This window comes from Euprymna scolopes, chromosome 28 (assembly GCF_053919585.1).
Source record: "Euprymna scolopes isolate OS-2025 chromosome 28, ASM5391958v1, whole genome shotgun sequence".
Classification (NCBI taxonomy): Eukaryota; Metazoa; Mollusca; class Cephalopoda; order Sepiida; family Sepiolidae; genus Euprymna; species Euprymna scolopes.
In genome coordinates this window covers 63147400-63172892 of record NC_136509.1, presented here as the reverse complement: position 1 = coordinate 63172892, position 25493 = coordinate 63147400, and the positions used below count along the sequence as shown (strand labels likewise).

Below are 25493 nucleotides of genomic sequence, written 5' to 3'. Positions count from 1 at the left end.
ATATAAAATGAACGTATGTGTGTCTGTGTGTGTGTACATTTCCTTACGCAATAACTCTGTCAATCTTTAGTTTACAGACTCGAAATTCGATATACAGGGTACTTAGATTTGGGAAAATCTATGTGATCAGTTTTCGGCAAGAAATTTGGCTGTTAAGGTGTCAAAGTTCAACGATTTGACCTTTGAGAACTCTACCAAACTCCTCCGACAATTTGGGGTCTAAACACTTGAAATTGTAGATATAGGTTCCTTGGAAATGGATCTAATTTAATAACTTGATTTGAGTCCAAAACAATAAATGTTAAGGGAGTCATATTAGGGGTCAAAGTTAAGAAAAATTTGACCTCTGCGGTTTCTACCAAATTACTCAGACAATTTCTGGTTTAAACATTTGAAATTTGACATAAAGGCTATTCAGAGATAGGGCAAGCTTTTTAATCGGTTTGGGTCGAAAATTTGAGCTACCAATATATAAATGTATGTATGTATGAATGTCTGCCTAAAACTTTCGACAGAGGCGACAGATTTTCTCAAGATCAGTATTGTTTGAAGCTCGACCCTTCAGAAGAAAAATATCGAAAAATTGGCTAAAAATATTAATTTCTTCGCCCACAACTTGGCACTTTTCTACAGGGAGGTGTAGCTTTTGTTCGACGATATTTTCGAAAGTCATCCCTTCTTTTCGATTGTCTAGCCTCAATTTAAACCTACGCTACTTCCTGTTTGGCGGTGGTCGTAACAGGAAAGACATCAGTTTTTATCCCGTTCTTTTCCTCCTTCATGGTACCAGTTCGAGCCTGCCTTCCTACTATCACTTTTTTTTTGGCTCAACATACACCTCAAAACACCCGAGAAACGCCCGGCTGAAATGCTAGTATATATATATATATATATATATATATATATATATATATATATATATATATATATATATATAGTGGCAAAACCAATCAGAAAGAAATAACTTAATATTAGTATTTTTTCGGATAGTAAATTTTATATCATTTAAAAAAGTTTATATTTACATCTCATCAGATGTGATTGAAAAAGAATACAAAATTCTTACGTATCTTGACATATTTTTCTTTTCTAAAAACTACATCGGGTTGTAATTCTTTACATTTCCAGGCATATTGTAACCGATAATTTTTCTCCGCTTAAATAGACCATTTCACAGTTTACAATCCCATCTTACTTAAATAATAAGTCAATGCTATAGTAAGAACAAACTCGGTAAAAAGAAGAAGAAATTATGCTAATTTATTTAGAAGACATGAAAACTTTATTTCAAAACCATTTCCACCGTGTTATAAATCCAGACTTATTGCATGTCCAATTATTGCATATATTAAAAAAAAAACATTTAAATAATTAGATTGATTGAATTAAACCTGAAACTCTACCATTCGTTAATTTCAACAAATCCTTACGATGAAATATGACTTAAATTCTTTCCCAAAGCTGTACTCACAATTGCACATTTCTTTTTCAGTTTTTCCGCTTTTCACCGTGTACGTTATATATGCTATTATTTTACGTTATATATGCTATTATTTTATTTCCATCATATTTGTTTGAAACGGGTGTTCATTGTTAACATTAATATATCTGAAAACGATACACATGTAAAGAAATATTGTCGGTCCACCAAATGGAAAACTTTTCACTAAGTGACCCCCTCCCCTAAATCAGCCCACCCACTCCCTCCTGAATAGATAGCATCTTTGTATCACAGATGCTATTGGACCGACCGGGCCAAGGGTAACGGCCACCGTGATTTAGCCTCGAATGTCCAAGAAAAAACCCCCAAAAAGCTAAGTAAAATCTTTAACTGTTTCGCATGTAATTAAGCAAATATTCTTTACATTACCAGAGATATTGTAACCGATAATTTTTCTCCACTTAAATAGACCATTTCGCAGTTTACAATCCCATCTCACTTAAATAATAAGTCAATGCTATAGTAAGAACAAACTCAGAAAAAGAAGAAGAAATTATGCTAATTTATTTAGAGGACATGAAAACTTTATTAAGTGCGATACTTAATATAATCAGCCATCGAAAGGCAAATTTTTTTTTTTAGTTAATAAGATATCAGTGGCCTTTCCCCCCCCACCTTGTACACTGCCATTTCCACTCTGGACGCCTGCTCCGGGTGTGTTTTTCTAGCTATAAACCTATGCTGTTGATCAGTCATTTCATCGAAATACCAAGATGAGGGGTTCCTATGTCTTACACAACAATTTATCAGTCTGTACAATTGTCTGTAAACTGATATCTTTAAAAAGTTAGATAAGCTCTGTTTTAAATTTCCTGTCTTGACAAAATAGCCAACCGAAATGCAAACGGATTTTCCTTTACGATAGAGGATAGAACTGAAGCAGTATACTTAATATGTACAATACTGCGTACTAAACTAAACCACCTTGCTACCTATATATAATCGTCTATACTGAATCCTCATCAGCTCACAACTTTCTGTATCCTCAGACTCCTAATTTCTCAAATCTTATATCACCAAGACATCCTTCTGAATAGATACAGAAATTCTCCTGAGCAGTTCAATATCCAGTGATCATATAGTTAATCCTCATGAAATTCCTTGTATCACTTTGAATATTACCTTAAATTTTCATTCTATCCCTAAGCTTAGTAGAACACCTCATAATACCCTATTCATCTACTTTTAAAATTAGATAAACCCAGTTACAATATTAGAAGTGCTTCGTCCCTGACCTAGACTACGGACTTGTACAATAAACCATGAAACATAAAATTCCTCTCAAAACTGCAAAATACCCGTGTTTGTATACTAAGTACATTCTATAGATATTTTACCTCCAAGATGACTGCCTTGTCTGTTTTGCATGACAACCCTTTTCTTTTTGTACTTAAATTCTCTTTCTCCTGATCACTAACAAATCAAACTGCTCTATTTCCTAAGTTGCCACTAAATCTAATCCGTTTCACGTAACTTGGAGTGGTCCTTGCTCTCCGCCCTTGACCCTAACAGACTCGTAAATCGATACCCATTAACACCTACAGATTTCCTAGGCATGTTTCTGATTATATCTCCTAATCCATAACTAAGCTTCTAAGTAAATACTTACTAACCATAGTCCTATACATATATTTAAAGTAATCTATAATAAACAGCAACCTTTAATATTTCTTTGTTAAGAGATAGTATTGCAATAATTATTACACAAACTAAACCGGTACTCATTGAAATACAAACTTCCGGATATTAAGAGAAAGGCGAAGTCATCCTACTTCATTGAAGTCTGAAGGCAACTTACTCAAATTGTCTAAATTTCCATGCATTCGTATACAATGAAACATGCTATTTATCTATCCATCTATATTTAACTATACTTACAGAATACGCAATAACCTATATCTATCAGGTATAACTGTACTCCATATCAAATGTTCTCTTGTATCTATACTGAGCATATATCTTATCTTTCAGTCATACTAAATATTCAGTTTGGGCACCAAATCATAATTTCTAATAGCAAGTAAATCATACTTTAACACTTTATCCTAATTCTAAACTTACTAAACCATATCTAACCAAACATTCCTAAACTTACAAAACTATATCTAACCATACATTAACTCGCCACTCTCAATCCAATGCTGTTGCAAAAATTTAGTTACTGGATTAGGACCCAGGCGCGGGGCGAACTCCCTCGAAGCTGATGGACCCGTAGATCTTCCCAGGTCATCCGTCTAGGAGAAGGAAAACTCTGAAGCTAAACCTAGGAGAGGGAGGCCTCTTCAGTCCTGGACGATAACCTTCCTAGAGCTGGTGACTATACAAATCACCGGTTGGCAAACCTAAACTGCTTAAGGAGGAGATAGGCTCTGTCTATCGCCCGGCTTTCATACTCCTTCTTTGCCTATTGGCCAGGCGTAGAGGTACTATCACAGGAACTCGTCTGAATCACCCAGTGGTTTACCTTGTTTCCTGACTAGGGCAATGATGCCGCTTTTCCCCGCTCCCGCCACATCCCATCCCCCTAAACTGGACACAGTCGGGTGCTTCAGTGCCATATATGTCGGTTCAGTTCTGGCTTTGCCTAATGGATTGAGGTTACCGGATTGACAGTTCCTGACTGCTGTTTCCGACTGATAGTACAGGAGTCCTAACTCTTTGGTAGCGCTTAGAGCGGCTGCTCCATCAACAGTTGTATAATATCGGAATTTTTGTAGTGCCATGTCGCGCATGGAAAGGGACCCTGCACTCATCCTCGATGGGATTTTCCTGAGGCAACAATCCTGTGGGTGAGGACAGCTGATGGTCTACTTGTATTGCATGACTGGTATTCTGCACAACTACTTGTCCAGCACCCTCTCACTCACTCACCCTAATTGAAACTTTTAAATAAAATAAAATGACAGCTCAAGCAAAAGTTACGTTTAAACCGGGACTAAACTCAAAGAAAACCGACCTGCCTCCTCCCTTGAGGCTTGCATTTACGAATATCCGCGGGCTTATAACTAAATGATTTTGAGTCATTTCTCCTTGTAAGCACCCCGGATATCTTAGCATTAAGTTAAACTAACTTTCACTCCTCCATTCCCTCTAACCACTTTAACATGCCTGGTTATCTCCCACTCTACCGTAAGGACTCGGACAGACATATGCATGGGCTTGGAGTCTATATTCATAACACCCTCCCCCTTACTAGAGAAATAAAACTAGAATCAGACGACCATGCCTTTATGTGCTTCAGACTAAATATGCAACACAATATTAGCTACTTGTATTTTCTCTACCGCTCTCCCTCAAACCAAGATTGTACCCTAATAAACAAAGTCTCTGACAGCATAGATATAGCACTCTCCCTCGATACTAGCGCACAAGTACATGTATTGGTGACTTCAATGTCCACCACAGTAACTGGCTAGGATTCTTTAATCACACAGGCGTAGCTGGTAGCACAACACATAGCTTCTCTATATCCCATTTCCTATCTCAGTTGGTTACATTTTCGATACGTTTCCCAGACCAGCAAGATCAACATGCCTCACTTCTAGATCTCTTTCTGACAACGGTTCCCGATGACTGTGCAACAAATGCCCACGGCCCCCTCGGGAATGCTGATCACACTGTGATAATGGTAGAAATCAGCCTAAATTCTCGCCCTAAAACCGAAGACCCATTACTCAAAACAACGAGGTATTACAAAAAGGCTGACTGGGAAGCCATCAGGGAACTCATCAAAGATGCCCTATGGCAAAATATCTTTACTCTTCCAGCGGAACAGTGTGCAAATGAGACCACTGAATGGTTCAAAACTGCTATTGAAGCACATGTTCCCGCACGGAAATTCTAAAGCAAGCTCCACTCTCCCCAATGGTTTACTTCTGCTTGTGCAGCTGCCATTTGTCGAAGGCAGCATGCGTTCCGCAGATTTAACCGACATAAGTCCAGCTCAAATAAGCAGAAGTATATAGAAGCTAGTAATAATTGTAAGAGAGTGATAGCTAAAGCTTAGACAGATAACTCTGAAACCACCAGAAAACGCATCGAAGCACATAAATTAGGAACCCGGGATTTTTGGAAAATCTACAACAGCGTAGTAAATTATGGACAGTCAACTATCCCCCACTATCAAACAATCATGAGATTGCTTGCACGGCAACTGACAAGGCTAATCTGCATGCAAGTCGGTTTGCCTCAAACTCCACACTAAACCCGGTATACCACTCCCTCCCTGATTTTCCTTTGCAAACAGACGCCACACTAGACGATTTGAAAATCACCCCTTCTCAGGTACATGCTATCATAAACAACCTAGACACCTCAAAAGCATGTGGACCAGATCTCATCCCGGCTGCGCTATTAAAAAAATGCTCCGCCGAGGTTGCTCCAGTTCTCTCCAAACTTTACAATAAATACCTTAACGAATCTTGCTTTCCCGACTGCTGGAAAACCGCTTCTGTGGTACCAGTCTTCAAGAAAGAACTGACCCACTAAATTATCGCCCCATTAGCCTCCTCCCGCTTTTCGCCAAAATATTTGAGTTCTTAGTTAATCAAGCCCTAGTACAGCACCTAACAGCTGCTAAACTCCTGACTGACAAACCATATGGATTCAGGCAAGCCCGTTCAACAGCAGATATCTTAACTGTAGTTTCTAAACGTATATACCGTTCATTGGACAACACAGGGAGGGTAGAGCGGTAGCCCTTGATATATCTAAGGCTTTTGACATGGTATGGCACGATGGTCTTCTAAGGAAAATTAGATCATATGAAGTCACTGGAAGAATTCATAATGTAATTAAATCCTTCTTAAGTAAGAAAAAATCCAAGTTGTCCTCGACGGTCGTACATCTAAATAATATGACATAAATGCGGGAGTGCCTCAGGGGTCTATCCTTGGACCTCTATTATTCCTGATATTCATAAATGAGCTCCCTGATAAAATTGTTTCGGAGATGGGTATATTTGCCAAAGATACCACTCTCTATAACAGATATGAGGGGAAAACAAATGAACACATATCCAAGGAAATGGCAGAAACACTAGAGGATGACCTCCAATCTGTAGTGGAATAGGGACAAAAATGGATGATCACATTAAATGCTGCTAAGACTAAGCTTGTTTCCTTCAATAACTACAAGAAACCTTCTCTACCACCAATAGCAATGGCCAAGAACACATTGCCTGAAAGTACTTCTTTTAAACTCCTCGGCCTAACGTTTACAGGGAATATGAACTGGAATATATACATTGAGAGCATTGCCAAAGCTGCTCCCTCTACCGTGCTAGAAAACTACTTACGCCTGACAGTATCCTGTACCTCAATAAGGCCACCATTCGCCCATGTATGGAGTACTGTTGTCACATCTGGGCTGGTGCATCTGCTGCTTGTCTCTCGCTCCTGGACAGGGTTCAAAAGAAAGTCGCCAACCTGATAGGTCCTGAACTGTCATCTAGGCTTCAGCCTCTGTCCCATCGACGAGATGTTGCATCCCTATGCCTGTTCTACAAATACTTTAATGGTGAATGCTCTGACGAACTGCAAACACTTGTACCTCCCCGACGTAACTATCCCCGACAAACCCGACAAACTACTAAGTCTCATCACTTTACAGTAGAAGTCCCTAAGTGCAAGAAAGCCTTTTATTCCAACTCCCCAAATTTCCTCCTATAACACAGAACAAGCTAGGTAACATACATCCGTGAATGAGGTCGCCAAGCTAATAAAAAACCTAGATTCCAGTAAAGCAACTGGCCCTGATGGCATCCCAATTATAGTGTTAAAAAAGCTTCAACCAGAACTTGCTCCCATACTTACGAAACTATTTAAGCGCTGCCTTAAGGAGAAGTGCTTTCCGACTCGCTGGAAGACCTCATCAGTTTGCCCTGTATTTAAGAATTCAGGTGATAAGTCATCTCCCTCTCAATACAGACCTATAAGTCTCCTGTGTGTTATGAGTAAGTTGCTGGAATCCATATTAAATAGAGAAATAGTCAACCACCTCAGTAGGAATAACCTTCTTAGTGACACACAATATGGTTTCCGCTCTGCAAGATCTACCGCAGATGTGCTGACGGTTATATCCCACAGGATTAGTGAATCTCTTGACAAAGGCTTCCTTTCTAGGGCAATTGCTCTTGACATATCAAAGACCTTCGACAAGGTATGGTATAAGGGTCTACTTCACAAGATTTCCAGCTACGGTATAACTGGAAATGTTTTCTCAATCATTAAATCATTTCTCTCCGATAGGCTCATAAGAGTAGTGGTAGATGGACAAAAATCGGAGGCCTGCAATATAAATGCTGGAATCCCTCAGGTGTCAATCCTAGGCCCAACTCTCTTCCTGATCTACATCAATGACCTCCCTAAACACATACTTAAATCATTCGTTGATATCTATGCTGATGACACGACCATCTACGGCAACACATCAAAGGCTGTAAATGACAAAGTTCTTACTGATTCTCTCTCCTCTGATCTCGAGCGCGTGGTTCAATGGGGGAAGATGGGGCTGGTTACCTTTAATGCATCCAAAACCAAACTCCTATCCTTACATCATCAACGCTCTGATACCCAGCTGGCATCAATTGTGATGGATGGCTCTCGTCTGGGTGAGGCCCGTGTTTTGACAAGCTTCTGGGTTTGACCTTTACTCCTGATCTGAAATGGAACACGTACATCAAGTCTGTTGCCAAGGTCGCTGGAAAGATGGTGGGATCCTTCTACCGCTCCAGAATATATCTCACTACTGATGCAGTTCTCTATCTATATAAAAGCCAAGTACGTCCAAGGATGGAATACTGTTGCCATATCTGGGCAGGAGCTTCTAAAAAAAGCCTATCCTGCCTTGACAGAGTACAAAATAGACTTCGTGGCTTAGTGGGGGATGCCCTTTTCTCTTCCCTGCAACCTCTCTCCCACAGAAGAGACGTTGCGAGCCTATCTTTGTTTTATCGTTATTTCCATGGCAGATGCTCGTCTGAACTCCAATCTCTGGTCCCCCCTTACCAATCTTTCACGAAAAACACCCGTCTAGCTGAATCCACTGTGAAAAATTTCCCCCACTCTATATCTGTGCCTAAATCAAAACGCGGATTCCATGAACAAAGCTTCTTTCTTAGAACTGCACGCCTGTGGAACTCTGTTCCGTCTGCCTGCTTCCCTCCGGACTACAACTTGGATGTCTTCAAGTCCAATGTTAACAAATTCATAATGAACCGCCCCCTTAAGTAAACACTTCAGCAAATCTCACTAACGTAATGTACTTGCAATAACCCTTATCCCTGAGTGGCTTCCGGGCTTTGATAAGTGGTGATCACTGTGTAAAAAAAAAAAAAAAGAAAAAAAGTTTCTTCCCCAAGACTGCGGGTCTTTGAAACTCCCTTCCGGGAGTCTGCTTTCCCAACTGTACTGATATGCAGAAGTTCAAGTGTAATGTGAACAAACATCTTTCTACTCATCTCCCTTCATAATGACCCTGCTAATTAAGTCCTTGATAGTAGCGCCCTGCTTCAAAGTGGCACTGTGCCTTGTTTGGGGTGAAAATTGAATACTAATAAAAAATGCACCACCCTCCTCATGTTTTTACATGTCCACAATCTGTGTTGAAGAAATGTATATAGGCCCTATTTTCGTATATTTGCTCTAAAATACGACTAGAATATTTAAATTTGGACTATTTTTAAACAGAAATTCAGATTTGATTAGATTTATGTTTTATTACTTTTAATTTATTGTTTTTATTGTTGATTGATGAATTTCGACAATTTCAACCTTTCCACAAAATTCGAAACTCTTACATGGAAAGTTTCGTACTTTTGTATTACTCGGTTATTTTAATGTTAAACTAGTTAATACTGCAATGCTGTTTATTTATTTACTTTTCCTATATGAAATAAATAAAATGCGACAATATAATATAAAATAAATAAAATAAGATGACTCTACAATCTTTATTGATATCTTAGGATATTAACGAATAGTAATTATTTTTGTAACAATAATATTTCCATCAATGCCAGGGGGAGTAACTCTGAATTCCTTACTCTATTTATTTTAATCAAGGTCGTTGTATTAGTTATTTTAAACCATAGAGTTATATTTTAATGTATTAAATTAATCCCTAGTTAATTAATTAGCTCAAAAGTTGTTATATTTCAATTGATTTTGTAAATATTATTACAAATAATACTTCCAAAAATGTGGGGGGTCAAAATGTAAACAAAGGGCAGATAAATTATCTCTTAAGAGTGCCCAGGGAGGGAGAAGAAGAAAAAAAATACCAGAGAAACACTAATAAAAAATAAAAACAATCTTATATTTAAAGCGATAAAAATTGATAAGGTCCCTGAGATCTTGTGGTAAAACACCAGGCTACTTATCGAGCGGTGACGAGTTAGATCATTGTCAACAAAGTTTAGATATACTGATCAGAAATAATACTCTGAAACATGCATATCTATGGATAACTTACTTTTATGCGCGTAATAATATTTAAATAAAAATATTTAAATAATTAATTAATAATTTAAATAATACGTCCCAAAATGTGGGGTGGCTAAAATATAATCAAAGGGAAGATAACTTCTCTCTTAAAAGCACTCAGGGAGCGAGAAGAAGGAAAACCCCAACAAAATCGCTAATATATAAAAAAAAAAAAAATCAACAAGCTTTATATATATATATATATATATATATATATATATATATATATATATATATATATATATATATATGTGTGTGTGTGTGTGTATGTATACTATATATACTAGAAGGTGTACTCAGATACTTATAAAATGTAAACACACACACACACACATATATATATATGCATATATATATATATACTAGAAGATGTACACAGAGTTTCCCGGTATTATATATATATATATATATATATATATATATATATATATATATATATAAAGATATAACGAGGAATATATATATATATATATATATATATACATATATACCATGAATATACATATATATATGTATATATATATACCTATATATATATTTATATATATATGGCTACTTCATTTAATCACATAAATTAATTAATATACGTAAATATTATTTTATGCGCAAAGTTTCAGTATTTACGTCAACAGTGCTCAATAGCTATAACTAGGTAGTAAGTTATGAATATATATATATATGGCAATTAAGCTACACGGAATAGTCCGCGTTTCACTCTCGCGAGAATTCGTCAGGCTTATCCTGTCGAATTCTCACGAAAATGAAACGCGGACTATTCTGTGTAGCTTTATTGCCATAAATATATATATGTATAAATAACGGGGAATATATATATATATATATATATATATATATATATATATATATATATTAAGTAAGATGATTGATAATTTATAATTAAAATTAAAAATTAAAAATCGATTTCATAAGGAAGAACAAAAAAAATCAATAAATTGTACGATCGTTTCGGAAACGATGTTTTTATTGTCATAGACATTGAGTAAACTAGTTTTACCATCCCAATGAATGCATTGGCGATGATACGTACGAATTTTAGAAAGCCGAACCATTACAAGATACATCTGCCTTACTTAAAAATGCTAGGTTTATTTTGGTGTCTTTAGTTAAAAACCCACCGCCCAATATTTTTACTGATGAGGAGACTTTGTTTTCAAAAACTATATGATAAAATTATTGTCCAAAACTCAACGTCTATCACAATAAAAACATCGTTTCCGAAACGATCGTACAATTTATTGATTTTGTTTGTTCTTCCTTATGAAATCGATTTTAAATTTTTCATTTTAATTATAACTTATCAATCATCTTACTTAATACTAAAATAGCTCTAGGATATACATGCCTATCGAGCTTATTATATATCTACATTACAACGAGCTCTCTTTTCTTTTATTTTAATTGTATTATTGAATGCACTAAAACATTAAAATATACTCTGCTCTTTAGACTCTTGTTTTACTCCCCAAAGTGTATATATATATATATATATATATATATATATATATATATATATATAGAGAGAGAGAGAGAGAGAGAGAGAGAGAGAAACGGATGATATTTAAAGTCTGAACTTCTCGAGTATCGTAATCGGTCTCTAAATCGCAAAGATGATAGCCTTATTCCCGATTTTATAAACGTTATGAAAATTATCTTTACTGATTAAATTATAAATATTTCTTGCTTTTAAACTACAAGTAAATTATCCACTATTATCTAACACCACTTTACTTGTTTAAGAACATTTTTAAGTGGGCTTTTATCCAGTGCTGTTTTGTCCAGTCACTCAGAATTGACAAACCTGAGAAAACTGTCAAAATTAATTAGAAACTGTTTATAAGTTTGCTTGTAGTTTAATTAGGAATAAATATATTAATAAAGTTAAATATTTTCCAAAATCTTACGTCAGATGATAATTTGAATGAAGGTTTTTCTTTAGTCTTGACTTTATGTTTCTGTTAAAAGTTTTAAATATAAATACATAATAGTTATTATATGGCGTGGGACTAGAAGGTAATTAATACAACAAATGATCTTAGTTATTGTTATTACTGACATGATTCAACAGTTCATTTTATTTTGCTTCCAGACTACTTGCAAGAGAGTGATACTTTTTGTGTTCACATAAAAATGTAAGTGCATTAATTTTTTTTTAGAAATTATGTGTAAACACTATAAAAATATTTCGGGAAAATAAATTCATTAAAAATTCAGGGTGCGACTTATACGCATATAAATTTAACATAAAATTAGTCAACTTCTGGACCATTCTATCGTTTGGAGTCAGTTAACTTGGCCTACGAATTTTTTTCTGTGCGGTTTTCTGGGAAGGGGTGATTTGTAAAGCAATTACTGTTTTTGTTTTATTTTATCAGTCAAATATACGGTTAATGACAAAAGACTACTGACCAGCCTTTGAATTTATAATAGCCAGCCAATTGGGAGAATCTTACTTAAATTTATGTTCAAAATGATCCCTCACTCTAAAATGTATTTTTCCTTATTCTACAAAGTTGTTCAGGGTGTTTGTACGTAATCACTTAAAACGATAGCATCTCATTTCGGATAGTAGTGGTTTATGCTATATAGCGGAGTATGTGTACACATAAAACGTCCATTTAATAGATGTTTCTTTAACGTTGTGATATATACAGCGTGTGGCGTCTAGTAGTTCTATTGTTTTATGTATATGTGACTTTTTCACATATAATAAAACAGTTCATTAACATCCTGTCTTTGTAATGCACAAGGAAAAATAGACTTCTCTCTCTCTCTCTCTCTCTCTCTCTCTCTCTCTCTCTCTCTCTCTCTCTCTCTCTCTCTCTGGCGTATTCATCTCTTCTCATTAATAAAGTTCATCTCCCTCCGAAAGAAAACAAAAATAATCATATAATTAATAAAACTTCATTCTTGATTTTCCATCGAAGCTGCAACGTTAGAATTTTCTACTTTATGCCAAAATCGCGTTTCTGCCAGCTTCCAAAACGCGGAGACGATATCTTTTGCATTAACTTCGACTTTTCTAGTCTATTTCCAAACTCTAAACTAAACTCATTATGTCTATTACCACAATGTCTCGTTACGACATTACTTCCACGTGACTACGACACAATTTTATGAGCCTCCATCCGTCACGTATTTTGTTTATTTTGTAATATTCATTTTCACTCTAATCTTATCTCTAAAAATTACTTTCTCTTTGATAAAATATTTTTTGACATTCTACTTTTAGAAATATCAGCAGCGATCACAATACTAATCATTCTGCTTACTTGACGTTGCAAGGTCAATATTTAACGTACTTATAGTTTTATGTAATGAATAAGTCCAAGTGAAGCAACGCATTTTCTTTTCATGGATGCCGATCTGAAAAAAGAAGTATCAAGATAATGTTTGAAATGTTTTAAATAAAAATGAACCATATCTGTTGTGCTTCATTTTTGTTTCTAATTTCAATAAATTATAGCATCAATGAACTTCGAATAGGCATGATGTTGTGTTCGATGATTCTACTCTAAATATGGTTTGTGTTATGGATGACGCGTATTGTTTTATTCCGAGTTATTAGCTGAAAATTTTTTTGGAAAACTGTTTGCTGAAAACGCGTGCTCATGTTTTTCTCATTCTTATAATAATACGATGTAAGTCAGAACGTACTGAGTGACCCTGTTGTTGATATGTCAATTACGATATGCAAAAATAACATAAGTAAATATTTGCTTTTTCATTGCTATTACAATGAAACAGTGTAGCAGAAAACGAAAAATCGTTTCTTTAAAGAAACACAAGATTTAATATTTTCATTAAGGAAGATAATGTATTCAAAACGAAAAAATATTAAACGATGTTATACAATGTTAGCCAATACTCTGCAATTATTAATATAAGTGAAGTCATCGTTACCAACATAAACAGAAAAAGTTTACTCAGTAAAATAGAAGGGGAAAATTGTTGAAAAACCTTTAGTGAGTTTATTATGTATAGTCGATCAATGGCAGGTAAACTGAAATCGAATTACATTGAGCAAACATAATGAAAAATATAGGCATAAAATTATATTTCATCAAGGTAAATGAAAAAAAACATCACATGATTTATGCCTATTCCCAAAACTGTGGTGGCACAAGTATACACTTCAAGGGTTCATGAAGGGCTAAGATTAGTGAAAATGCCGAGAATATAAAGCATCAATAAAAACTAATGTAAAAAAGTATGAAGAATACTAGGATATTTTCACTTAATTTCAAAAGAAAACAATAATGTTCAACTGTTGATGCACGAGATCAATCTTATTTGCAAGGATTAATGAAGTAAGTTAAGAATACTAAGAATTTGGAGAGATATATTACTTATTTAATGGGCTCTGGTAATAACTTGTGTAAGAACTCCTAGTGAATAATAATAATAATAATAATAATAATAATAATAATAATAATAATAATAATAATAATTCTGATTTCGTTTATCAACATCTCTCTGGAACGGGATGAGATTAATTTCCAGAGGATTTCCCTCAATCACGGCTTCAAACCAGGAGCTTCAAAGATCAACGGCTTTCCTAAGGATCTTTGTGGTACCTACAATTGCAGAGGTCTGAAGGCCGCCCAAAACCGGGGATTTGTATTTTTTTTCAATTGTCCTTCCAGACGACTAGTGTACCAACTAAGACCTAGTGTACCAACTACGACCGGGATTATTTGTGTTTTAATCCCATGTATACGCCTTATCTCCAAAGCCAATGGAGGCGTGTAAGAGGGTTGGGGTGAAGTGTGCTGGAAAATGGTTTGTGGAGATGCATGATGAAGTGAGAACAAGTGAGGATGGCAAGGTAGAGGTATGGTGGGACAAAAGTGTCATAACGACCAAGCAATTGGAACATAATCGTCCGGATTCTCCTTCTCTCTCACATTCCTGCCCCAGGGTACTAAAAAGTCTACAATCTGCCTGTTTTTGTGACCTTGTCAATGATGACCAAATCCGGACGATTATGTTCCAATTGCTTGGCCGTTATGACACTTTTGTCCCACCATACCTCTACCTCGCCATCCTCACTTGTTCTCACTTCATCATGCACCTACACAAACCATTTTCCAGCACACTTCACCCCAACTTTCTTACACACCTCCCAATATATCCGGAGTTTCCATGCGATCGTGTCTTTTGCGGTACTCTCTCTCTCTCTCTCTCTCTGCGCCAGTCCACTACACCCTGCTGCAAGGTGCGCAATTGACTCTGAGTTCTTACCACAAATCCGGCATTCTGCAGTAGCTTCCTCTCCTAGAACCACTTTTTTGAACAATCGTGTTCCTAATGCCTGCTTTTTTGATGCACAAACAAAAGCTTCAGTACTCTTAGCCAGATACCCAGCTCTAAGTCATTGTCATGATCTTTCATCAGCCACTTCTGCTATATCCTGTAATAACCTTCCATGCATTTTCTTCCTTGCCAGTTCCTTTGCCCTTTCTCTATCCATAATCAGCCTTGGTCTCACATACCTCCACTTAATTGGCCACAACTTTAAGCATCTACACATCACTTCTAAACACATGCTCAACGACATCTCCTTGGTTCTAACACAATCTTTTACACTTTTCAATCCTCTCCCACCGTCTTTCCTCTTTTGATACAGCCTTGCTACGCTATTCGAATGTGAAATATACCAAACATTGCTAAAACTTTTCTTGTTTTGATATCCATAGCATGCAAATCCTTGTCAGACTATTCTAAAATTCCCGCACTGTATCTCAAAACACTGACTGCCCATGCATTCACTGCTTTCATTAGGTTTCTTCCATACAGTTTCGACTTTGCAATTCGTTTCACTCTTCTAAGATACTGCTTCCTGACTTTCTCCTTTATTTCTGTGTTCATGATTCCTACACCTTCCAACACTACCAAATATCTGTATCTTCTATTTCATTCATGATTTCTCCATTTACGTATTACTTGGAAAAAATGGAAAAATAAGAAAAAACACGTAGGAACTTTACATTAGACCAAGTAAGCTTTTCTATCATAACTGAACTTAAAAATTCCTCTGTTTCGAAAGCATGATGCTTTTTTCGTTAAATTTTGTTTTCGTTTTTGAGGTATTTCGGCAAAAATAATTGTCCACAAATATTTATCGTCATAAAAGACGGTAAGAAATTAAAAAGAAAGGTTAATTTTCCAAGCCTACAAACAAATATTTTGATTCCTCTTGCCGTAAAATACGTTTAAATGTATTTAAAACCATGCAGATATCCGCATTTATTTACACAAAAGTGATAGCAAAAGTTAAAAAATAAAATGACTTAATGCCATCGATTGATGTTGTTATCGAGAGAAACATAATAAACTCTCAATATTAAAAGGCTTGAACAAATGCATTTTACGTGTGCATGTGCAGTTAGAAGCAAAACCATGTCGGCCAATTGAAATGAACATTTCGAATTTCAACTTGGCGATATATGTCTGTCCGCGTTATTCATTAACCCAAGAAAAGATTTTAGTCTTTATAAACCATCTATGGTAAATAATTACTATTTCCTGTCGATTTTAATGTTATGTGACCGGTAGTTTAAGGGTTTTCCTCTTAAATATTTACTCACACATACATCTACTGTTTCCTTTATATAGATTATTAAAGAGTGTTCACTAATAGAAATGACACTGACGAGAATCGATACTGCCTAGGCAAGATAAGATTAGGGTGCTTAGTGAACATGACACTTATAAATACTTTGGAATTATGTAAGTAAAAACAATCAGCACTACAGAAATTAAATAGAAGATTAGAAATGAGTACTTTGGAAAAATAAGGAAACTCTTAGAAACAAAACTATATAATATAAATATACTTAAAAGAATAAACCACTGGGCTAATAAAGTATTTTATAGTATTCAGAGGCTGGATCAAAGATGAACTTAGGTATTTTGATTAAGAGCCGAGGAAACAATACAATACAAACCTAAAATTGATGCTGGCCAAATCTACGTGAAAAATAAGAAGACCGATAAAAGTAGAGATTGTGTACAAGGCACAAAAAATTTGGATAAGTACATAAGTCAGAATGTAGAAAGATTGATCACCGCAGCGAGAGGCATCAAGTAAACCATACAAGAAACGGCGAAACAAGAAACAAAAGAAAACAAAATGTAGTAAGAGAAAATGCTAAATGGACGATTAATGAGAATGACAAAAGAAGAGGATTATAAAAACATGTGGACATGGCTAACCAAATGACATATGAATAGAGAAACAGTTTCTATACTTGCAGTTTCACAGAACAACGCAATTAGAACTAACCACATTAAAGCTAAAATAGATAAAGACAGTAAATGTAGACACTGTCGTCAAGGAGACGAAACGGTTAACTACATAATAAGTGAATATAGCAAGCTAGTATAAACGAATATAAGGAGAGAAAACTCCGTGGAAAAGTGAATCTCAAACATGCAAACAAATGGTACAAACACAAATCAGAGTCAGTTTCTGAAAACCAAAGCCACAAAATACTCTGGAGATAGAGGTACAAACGGATGAAATCATTCAAACAAGACGACCGGACGTCATGAAAACTAACATGGAGAAAAGAATCTGTCAACTTATAAATATTGTCGTCCCATTATACCAGAGGATGAAGACCAAAGAGACCTAAAAACGCAATAAGTATGCGGAATTTGCCAAAAGACTGAGAGAAATATGGAAGATGAAGAAAATGAATATAATACTAATAATTGTAGAAACACTACGAATACACTTGGAAAATGGACTCAAGGGGAGGCTACACAACAATCTGTAATGCTGAAAAAAGCCGAATCTAAAAGAAATCCTTGAATGCGGAAACTAATCTGAATGAGCTACAAACGCTAACCAGCCACATAGAAACTGCCCCAGAAGTAAAACAAGACAAAATAAGAAATATCACATGGAAAAAAGAAAATATAAATCGCGACATAAGTACCCCCTAAAATATGGTGCGGCTATCGACTGGCACTAATGGATGACCTGTGTGAAAATATCTAGTAGTACAATAACAACAGTAATAATAATAAGAAGAAGAATATTAGTAGTAGTAATAGTAGTACTAAGAGTAGTAGTAATTGTTGCTGTTGTATTTACTCACAAGAAATAATTACCGACGCCATCATCAAAGAATTCTCTTTGAGAACAACTTGCAGCGTTCCCAGAAACTTGAGTGACAACAAGTCTTCCCAGCTTTCAAGTACTACCCATCTCTTGTGATAATCTTTGCAGATGAATTTACTTCATTGTAACAGCCGCTTACTAATGATTTTTCGTTGCCATCGATCATTTATATAAACTGGAATTCTTTTTTTCAATTTTTTTCGGTAGTGTTCCTAGTGCTCCTAAGCTCCTAAAATTTGTAATGTTATCTTGACTTTCCTCATCTTCCAGATGCCTTTGAACTCTGTGGCTAGTTCAGAGTATTTGCTCTTATTTTCTCTCTCCTTGCTCTTCCATTGGCAAAATCTAGAATCTGGCAGGATTTTCCTTCTTCTAAACTATTACAACATTTGGTCTTCTTGCTTGGATGAGTTAATCCGTTTTTATGTTTTTATCCCATAGAAATATGTGCCTTTAATTTTTAACTACTGCCACCGGTTTGTGCTTGTACTATTTCTCTGGATTTTCAAGATTAAGTTGTCTGCATAATTCCCACTGTACTGCCTTCCTTACTCGATCGTGTCCAATTTTGATTTTTTTAAAAACTAGTTTGCTGCATTCGCTTATTATTTCGTTCATTGTTTTGTCTCTTTGTCCAGGAAATCTACATTTACTGTTTTCTCGTGTTTTGTCGATCCTTGCTTTGATGTGGTTAGTTCTAATCGCTTTATTTAGTGGGGTTGTTATTAAGGATTCAGTTTTCTCGTTTAGGCTTTCTTTTGGTAGGCATGCCCAAGTGTTGTCGTTAGTCTTATCCTTATGAATCTTCCGAGTAGTTGTTTTTCTTCCCATTTTTCTTTTGTCGTCTTATCTCTCGTCTTTTTTTCCTGTTTTATTTGTTTTCTTTTATCAGTGTCTCTTACTGCAGCAATTATTTTTTCGGTGTTTTGAATTATGTATTTTCCTAATTCTATTTGGTGTCATTCACACAGTCTTCTATACAAACGAGTCCTCTTACTCCGCTTTTTTTTCACATAAAGTCGGTCAGTGTCATTCTTTGGGTGCTGGTTTTCTGACCAAGATTCCTTTTGGTCCAACCTATAAACGATATAAAGTATCCTACTGGTAGCACTGCCAATATGTTTATACTTTTTTTATTAAGCTTACTACTATATAGTTTAGCTTTAAGTTTTTTTTTTCTGAGGTATTCCTTTCCAATGTTTTATTTCATTTATTATCATTATTATTATTATTATTATTATTATTATTATTATTATTATTATTATTATTATTATTTATCTCAGGACGGAGCTGTATTGGTTGATCAGGTGGCAGAGACTAAAAAGGCAAGAATTTCCACAAGAATGATGCTGAGTCGATATAGTAAATGACTGAAAGGACATACACAAAAATATCCGCATTTCTGTTTAAGATTTAAGAAAACAAATGAAGTTCGTGCCTAAGTGGAAAAGGTCCGGACCTGATAAAATGCATGCGGGATCTACCATAGGAACCTTCGAGAGTCTTGCTGTCTCTTTGAATGATTGTGTTATATTGTGCCAGATACCAGAATGGCTTGCAGTAAAAATGAATTATTTTTGTTCTAAAAAAATTCTGCAAAAAGACAAGATGATATAAATTACAGATCAATTGCTTTCTTTAACTTGATATGGAAGATATTAACAGGGATATATAGTACAGAATTCTATGACAATCTGTAAATAAATTGTCCACTGCCAACTGAGCGAAAGTACAGGGTAAAATGTGTTTAGGAACAAAAGATCAACTATCGATTAATAAATGTATTTTAACGAACTGCAAAAAAGATAAAAACAAACTTGAATGCAGCTTGGATAGATTATGAAAAAGACTATGACATGGTGCCGAATCCGTATTAACTCTGGCCACTGAAAATGGTAGAGTTGGCTGAAAATATATTCGAGTCTATAGAGAAAAGTGTGAGCAGTTTGAATACCAACTTTTTGCAGGTAAGAAATTATCAAGCGCGGATCTTCCAAGTAGATTTCTTTTCACCGCCTCTATTCGTGATAGCACTCATACCATTAGCACATGTGCTAAGAGAGACAAAGGTGGAACACCATCTGGAAAAGAATAGACTGAAGATCAGTCACATGTTATTGATGTACGACCGGAAATCAGCAAAACAGATAACGAGAATAACTGTTTGCTTCAAACTGCACAACAGTAAAGTCACAAATATAGTTTGAAATTTCTAAATGTATAATTGTTAGCCTTAAAACTGTTTTTGTAATTCTGTACAATACAGCTTTTTTATGGTAGACACAATAGGAAAAAACAGCTGAATAGAGACATACTGAAAAATATTAGTCAAGCACTTCACCCAAATCCTAATGTGCTTAGGCAGAAAAAAATAGGATTGAAGAATATATCTGGGAAGCTTATAAGTGTGCACACTCCTTCACTTTCCTTTGCGGACAGACGCCATACTAGATGATTTGAAAATCACCTTAGGTGCATGATATCATAAAAAAAACTTTGACAAAAGAATGTTGGCCCGATCCTATCCCGGCTGTGCTACTAAAAAATGCTCCGCAGAGATTGCTCCAGTTTTCTACAAACTTTACGACACATGCCTTAAGGAATATTGCTTTCCTGACTGCTGGCAAACTGCTTCTGTGGTACTAATTTTTAAGAATTCTGTCGAAAGAACTGACTCATTAAATTATCGCCCGATTAGCCTTATCGTCAAAATATTTGAGTCCATAATCAACCAAGCTCTAGTTTATCACCTTACTGCTGCTAAACTTCTGACCAACCAATCATATGGATTTAGGCAAACCCGTTCTACAGCAGATATCCTTACTGCAATCTCTGGACGTATATACCATTCCTTGAACATATATACCCTCACTCAGGGGAAGGTAGAACGGTACCAATAGATATATCTAAGTTTTTTGCCAGAGTATAGCACGATGGTCTTCTCAGAAAATCAGATCATATGGTATCACTGGACCAATACTTAACATAATATAAAACTTGTAAAAGAAGAATCCATATTGTCTTCGACAGTCGTACATCTAAACAATATGATATAAATATACCTACGGAGTCTATCCTTGAATCTTTATTCTTCTTAATATACATAAATGACCTCCCTGATAAAATTGTCTCTGCGATGGGCATATTTGCTGATGACACCACGCTTTATAAGAAGCACGAAGAAAAACAAATGAACACATATCTAAGGAAATGTCAGAAACACATGAGCTAGACCTCCAATCTCTAGTGGAATTGGGGACATAAATGGATGGTCAAATTCAATGCAGTTAAGACTAAACCATTTTCCTTCAATAATTGCAAGAAACCTTCTCAACCATCAATAGCAATGACCAAAGACACATTATCTGAGAGTACTTCTTTTAAACTCCTCGGCCTAACGTTCACAGGGAACATAAGTTTCAACAGATACATTGAAAGCATTGCCAGAGCCGCTGCGAAGAAGGTTATTTCTCGTTATCGTGCTAGAAAGTTACTTATGCCTGAAAGTATCCTGTATCTCTATAAGGCAACCATTCGCCCATGTATGGTGTATTGATGTCACATTTGTGCTTGTGCATCTGCTACTAGTTTCTCACTCGTAGACAGGGTTCAAAACAACAACACAAATAACTGAGAAAACGTAAATATTATTCTCTTTATAAACGAAGTAAATATCATTCTCTTTATAAACGAAGAAAATATCATTCTCTTTATAAACGAAGAAAAAAATCCATATTTCTAATGGATCATGAATGAAAGAAGTTAAAAGTAAAAACATCCCAACTGACATTATCACAGATCTAAACAGTCTAATTTATACAGGGGCTATATGAAAAACTATGACATTTTAAATAAAGTAACTCTACAAAATAATGGATCGACAAAAACTGTATGGAAAAAGGAAAAAGAAAAGTGCACGATGCATAGATTAAAAACACTATGAAAATAAGTATAAAAAACATATCCGTGGATCGAGTATAGAGGCACGTATGACAGGATTCTTCAAGCGTGGATAATAAAGTGTTTGTGGATGTGCTTAATATCAGGTAAGATTATCAATTTCGTTTGAACAAAAAAAAATGAGAACACGGACACTGAAACTAACTGCTGGAGTACAATATATAACTGAAATAAAAATAAAGAGAGATATCTTCAAAGGAGTTTCCCCATCACCGCTACTGTTCATAAGAGCAATGGTGTCTCTTTAATAAGATACTAAGGAAACACCATGCCGGATACAAGTTTGCTAATTTAGTCCAAATAATGAACCATTTGATGTATATAGACGACTTGAAACCTTTAATAATAATAATAATAATAATAATAATAATAATAATAATAATAATAATAATAATAATAATAACATTATTATTATTATTATTATTATTATTATTATTATTATTATCAACAATGAGTTACTGATTAAGGGTCGTTACCATAACGTACAGTGGCGTTTAGTGGTTATAGAAAAAGAGGGAAGTGCTGGAAATCTGGGGAGACTTTTCACTCAACCTCTAGGAAACACTACGTCTTACTAGTAAGTAATCAATGATAATGAGTTGTGTGAGAACTCTTCGTCAGTAAATAATAATAATAATGATAATTCTAATAATAGTTATAATTATAATGATGATAAATCAAGATAACATCACAAATAGTAGGAGCACTAAGAACAATACCGACATTTTTTTACAATAATGGGAGAGATTGGAATCAGAGGGATAGCTGAGAAGATATAATAATGAAAACGGCTGAAATATTAAAGAACCCCCTACAATGTGGAGAAACCAGCTATAGTCAAAAGCCGGACAAACAGAAACTGCTACATAGATAAAACACAAAGATGAATCACATGGAATCATAAAATTTGAAACTGTATAATTGTAAGTTAACCCCCTGTGCCCTCCCTCCCGCCCCGTCCCGTTGATGTGTGTATGTGTGTATGTGTGTGTGCGCGTCTGTGTTTGTGTATGTCTGTGTGTGTGTGTGTGTGTGTGTGTGTGTGTGTCTGTGTGTGTGTGTGTGTGTGAAAGTGCATAGACTGAGCCACACCAAATAAGTGAGTATAGTAAAAAAAACAACAAAAACAATGCATGACTGAGAAGAGAAAGTACCAGGCAAACCTCCGCTGGATGAGTGCAAAGACGACTGGGACGTTTGGAAGATTTAATGTTACCTAAAGTCCAGTGAAAACCAATGATCACTTCCAAGTTTTAAGCGGTTATTGAGATAACGCAAATCAAAGATTATCGACGAAGGTGGCGTAGCCAGTAATGAACATCTCGGAAGATTGTTGTCACTCAGACTCCAGAGAATGCCACAGGTTATTCTCAAATAAAAATCTTTGATGATGATGACCTGTTTGACTACTCCTAGTAAGTAAATAATAATAATAATAATAATAATAATAATAATAATATTAATAATAATAATAATAATAATAATAATAATAATATATTTTGTATTCTAAAATATTTCATAGTTTGAATTATAAATATTTATATATAAAAGACAAAAGAAATGAATCAATACCAGTATGTTCCAATTGTCACATCGTATATATTTGTGTCGATAAACGTCCGTTTATGTAATTAACTTAATTTAAATCGGCTTAAGGCCTGATGAGGTTTAGCTGGTCTTCTGCAAGGCTAAAAAATGTCTGTATTGTGTAGTCAGAAAGTATTTGCACACAATGTTTATATATATATATATATATATATATATATATATATATATATATATATAACAGATATATATATATATATAACAGTGTGCATATACTATATATGCATATTCATATATATATATATATATATATATATATATATATATATATATATATACGCACATACATACATACATACATACGTAAATGTGGCATTAATCGATATATATATGTATATATATATATATATATATATATATATATATATATTATGCTGCAGGCAATATAATTATGCATAAGGTATATATATATACGTGTACATATAAAGTGTAAGCGAGTACAGCCGAATTGAGTTCATGTGTGTGTGTGTGCCTGTGTTTGTTTGTTTGCTATGCAAGTGCATATATACGCGTGCTTATATATGAATTAAACTTTTAATGACATTATGCATTTATATAAGGAAGCAGGGTTGAAATATATAAATCTCACACGCATAGACATTATATATATATATATATATATATATATATATATATATATATATATATATATATATATATATATATATATACAGATACAGATTCACTTACCTTAACTTTTGTGGTGATTTGATAAGCTGATAATTGATTTTTCCGCCGAACACGAAGCAAGATAAATGCCTTTCATAAAAGTGCACTAATAAATTAGCACGTCATTTATTAATCAGGATATTTAGTTACGTCCACTCTCTGCATAAGCACTAAAAAAAAAAGCTGATGAAGGGGGGGATCACAATAAAAGGAATAAGTTGTTACAGTAGTAACTCCATGTAATATCGCTTGACACCTGCTTAGCGCATTTCAGTTGGATAGTGGTTACCAGCGGCGACGTTCCGGGGCCACTTTTCAACAGACGATCCACTCAGCTGCTAGCGACAGGCGCCAAACTTAGAGAGAAGGGCAACGTTGAGGTGTTAGGTGTAGTTGGAGGAGACGGAAAAGCGTCGGCGAAGTGGCGTCGCACACAGGAACTCTGATCACAGTAGATTGATCATCTTATAAGTTATAAGCAGATAATTCGTAATATCTAATCCACTCGATATAGTTCTTACATCTCCAAACATGATGCATAATAATAATAATAATAATAATAATAATAATAATAATAATAATAATAATAATAATAATATAATTACATCAACGATAATGTGATCAATAACTGTAATAGTAGGTATAGTTTTCGACTGGTTTGCACCGACAGAATAAAAAAAAAACATCTAACGGATAGCCGGTGATTCATAGTTGGTAAGCGCATATCGCTCAGCTGTAGTTGTGTGACGTCTCGAAGACAAAGGGTAGTAGTTGCATAGCGTTCCCCAGTATTTTAGGAGTGTGCACATTATTATTATTATTATTATTATTATTATTATTATTATTATTATTATTATTACAAACTATAAGTTTTCATACAAGTCGATACAAGTAATCATTCACAGTTGTGTTCTCTAATTTTTGGGTGGCAAGAAGCTTCTTCAGATGTATAATATTTTTAGCTATTTCGATCATCGTTGCAAATCGAGTGATTGCAACCGTCCTTTACCATAAAGTTATCATCGATAACGACTGTCGGCTTTCACTCGCACTTGAGTAGTAACAAGCCTCTTCTTCCAGTTCTTTTCCTGCTTTTCCAGAGGATGTCAGGAGAATGCTTTTCATA

General features: G+C 34.9%; 1 protein-coding gene across 1 annotated transcript in view; it reads right to left on the bottom strand.

Annotated features, from left to right (window-relative positions):
* The window catches only part of LOC145249678 (dexamethasone-induced Ras-related protein 1-like), a 1077461-nt gene extending 1052289 nt beyond the window's left edge, over nucleotides 1–25172 (bottom strand). Inside the window, exon 1 of the mRNA XM_080111468.1 lies at nucleotides 24389–25172. The gene's annotated coding sequence lies outside the window, so the exon portion shown is untranslated. The remainder of the gene's footprint in view (nucleotides 1–24388) is intronic.
* Nucleotides 25173–25493: the final 321 nt, after the last annotated feature.